The sequence below is a fragment of the Camelina sativa genome, chromosome 6 (genome assembly GCF_000633955.1).
Source record: "Camelina sativa cultivar DH55 chromosome 6, Cs, whole genome shotgun sequence".
Lineage (NCBI taxonomy): Eukaryota > Viridiplantae > Streptophyta > Magnoliopsida > Brassicales > Brassicaceae > Camelina > Camelina sativa.
Genome location: NC_025690.1, coordinates 5,019,615 through 5,023,114, shown reverse-complemented (window position 1 = coordinate 5,023,114; position 3,500 = coordinate 5,019,615). Strand labels below are relative to the sequence as shown.

The following is a 3,500-nucleotide window of genomic DNA, read 5'->3' as shown; positions in this document are numbered from 1 at the left end:
ACTTCAGTGATCCTTGACACCTCAGAACGATACTTTGGCCAATCACTACAGGAATTAAGGGTATTAATAGCATTACATTATAGCGTTTTTTATTTTTATGCTATAATTGAGTATAGAGAAACTATAGATAGCATTTGCCAAAAGGTAAACGCTATGGTAGGTTGTGCGCGAAAAATTATTTTAGAGTGGCGCTTAGTGTTGGTTCTATTATAGCATAGGTAAACTTAAAACGTTATTGTAGGTTAACCCGGGAACCAAATTTGTCATTGGCTCCAAAATTGGAAGAAAAAGACAAAAAAACATGAGTTAAAAAAAGAAAAAAAAAGGTTTTCTAATTAGGTTTTTCTTTTCTCGATCTCGTCTCTATTCTCTTGTCTCCCTTCATCTCTGAAAGTCGAAATCTGAAACACCATAGATCCCAATTAGCTTGATTCTTCCACTATCGATCCCTCTAAGTCTAATCCCTCTCATATCGATCGCCGAATTTGATTCATAAGGTAAAAAATATGTATGGGTTTTCATTTTTGTAAAAGATTTAGTTTTTATTTCGTGTTGGGTTTGCTTTGTTTCAGTTGTTTCTGAAGTAATTGGGTTTTGGATTGATGTTTGTATGATTGGAATCGATTTCTTCTTATGTGAGTTTGGTGTTCGACTTTCAATCTGTGTTTTTGCTCTGCGTTTAGATTCTGTATGAAGCTAATTTGGTATAAAAAGAATTAGAATTGACTCAGTTTTGTATGATTGTTGTTGAGAGGCCAAAGACTCTAGTAAATAGAACCAACCAGTTTTGTCTGATTGTTGTTGATGATATTTTGTTGACTTGTAATTGTGAATTGTAGTTGGATTTGCGGATCTGTAGTTGCGGCTTTGTAGCTGTTCAGTACAAGAATTACAAGGTATTTACGGCTTTGTAGCTGTTCAATTAAAGATGAGTTGTGTTGTAATGATTCTGATAATCCATGTCGTTTTTTTGTTTGCAGATTCTTGATTCATAATCTTCAAACTTTTTGTCCGTTCCTACATTGTTCTTTGACTTGTGTAAGATATTATTTCTCTACCTTTTTGTTATACATTTTGTGTCTAATGTGAGTGTCTGATCATTAAAGTTATTATGATAATGTATGTATAAATTGGTGGTGGACATTGGGTCACATTGGTCTAATATGGAAAAGGCATGGGCTTGGCTTCCAAGGTATGCATCTCTCTGTTATTTTCATAGATGGTTTCATTTATAGTGATTCTGAACTTTGGTTTTTTTTCTTAAATTATTATCTTAGGAATAGCCTTGAGTATGAGATTGGAGCAAAAAATTTTGTGTATGTAGCATCAAGTAGTATTGATAATCCTGCAGAGATTCTCTGTCCATGTGTCGATTGTCGGAATGTTTGCCATCAGCTGCTAGATACTGTAGTGGATCATATTGTGATGAGAGGTATGGATTTGAAGTACAAGAGGAATCATGTTGGTTTAATCATGGGGACAGGAGAGAGAGAACATCTGGAGATGTTCTAACTTCAGAGGAAGAGGCTTATGACTTGATAAGGACAGCTTATTTTGAGTCTGAAGTTGGTGATGAACATCCATCTGAGGCGTATACTACAGAAGAAGCAGAGTTTAGGGAAAAGTTAGAGGATGCTGAAACTGCACTATACTCAACTTGTCACAAGTATAACAAGGTTTCTGCAATAAAGGTTCTTTACAACATCAAAGTGAAGATTGGGATGTCAGAGAACTTCTTTGATCAGCTATTGACGACTTATTGTTAGAAAAAATCTGATAATGTGGGAGCTCAATCTGGTGTAAGTCATGTTAGTGGAGGAGTTAGGTGTCAGCTGCTAGATTGGATTGCAGATGAAGATATCGTTATCGGTGAAGGAGAATTCTGCTCTTTTGATCCACTATACAAGATTGGTCGCATTCCACTTGGTCCTAATGCTGCAACTGTTATTGTGAAATCTGTAATACACACAAGCTCACAGTTGTGGAGGCCTACACAAAACATTGTCACACTTGGGGAAGCTGTGGGACTCAAAATTCCATGGCAAGGTGATAAGGTGATTTTGGATGAAGACATCTCAACAAGTCCGAACATAACTTCTCGTTCCAAGGTAATCTTCATAGTTTATTTACTTTCTTATCACAACTAGGAATCAAAATTTTAGTTTCTAATATATTTGAATCACTATTAGGATACCATATCAGCTGAGTCACTTCAAAGATGCAAACTTTTTGATTGGAATTCTGATGATGGTGAATGTATTGCTGAGGGTGTTTTGTGATCCACTGATCCGAAACAAATGATAAACAACATTCCTATTGGTATGAATGCTTGCATTGTGAAAATTGATCTTGTTCTGAGGGATGCGTCTTATCTGTGGAGACCAACATCTGAACTCCATGTGATGGCTGATGCACATTATAGAGAAATCCAATGGCCACTTACTAAGATAAAACGCATCAGTTGGAATGCAGAGGTGCCTTCAGTCAGAAGCTCGCCTGGGGTAAGTATTGATGTTGCTAAGATGTGTATTACATTTTAATGATGAATTTCTGATGATTGTGTTATGATTGTGTTATTGATGTGGTAGAATGCAAGTTCAAACTCTGGTTCCAGCAAAGGGAAAAACAAGTAGTGCTTCCTGTTGGATTGCAAAAATTCTGAAAAGACAGTTGCAGAGAGTCGAGTGTGTTCAACTGATCCTGCAGAGACAGTCCATAACAGACCCTTAGGACCAAATGCTTGCAAGGTCTGGGTTGATGTTTCAATGATTGATAATGCTAAAGTGTGGAGGCCAAATTCAGAAGTGTAATTCATCGCAGATGCACAAGGCACAACTGTTGCTTGGCCTAATGACAAGATAGTCTATCTTTGAAATTCTTAAGTACTGATGCAGGGAGCATCTAGAAGCTTTCCTCTTTACTCTGCTTCCTTTTTTCCTCTGTTTTAACATATCAGTTTTTACATTATAATTATGTATTACTTCCTTTGCTGTTTAGTTAAGTTTCTTCTTTTCTAAGTTAGAATAGGCTTTGTATTCTCTATATAAGAGAATGACCTATTACGATGTAAGACACCTTATTATTGAATTATGATCAAGAGCTTTTAAACTCTAAACTTCCTTGTTACGGCAGAACTTGCGAGTTCTCAACGCATCAAGAGGACATTGTTCTTGGGAATTCTTTGACTAAACAAGGACTTTGTATTATCGTAGCTACTGCTACACCAGTTGGTATCAGATCAATTAAAGCTCGATCCGACATTGCGTATCACCTTCTCGATGGCGCCACGCAAAAACATCACCATGGAAGATCAACAAGAAGAGTTCCGACAAACCTTGAAGACTTTTACGGCGGGTTTACAAGCGGCTCTGCAACAAGCAGTCACAAACGCGTTGACGACGGTGTTACAACAGCAGCAACAACAGAACCAGAACCGTCATCCAAGGGAGGAGAATGTTTATGACTCTGATGACGAAATCGTCGACAATGTGTTTGCAGCC

At 37.2% G+C, this 3,500-nt stretch overlaps 1 long non-coding RNA gene across 1 annotated transcript; it reads left to right on the top strand.

Annotated features, from left to right (window-relative positions):
• On the top strand, positions 1,090–3,065 carry LOC109133410. Its single transcript, XR_002038516.1, has 4 exons — positions 1,090–1,192; positions 1,278–2,108; positions 2,190–2,501; positions 2,589–3,065. It is a non-coding gene; the product is annotated as an uncharacterized LOC109133410 (long non-coding RNA).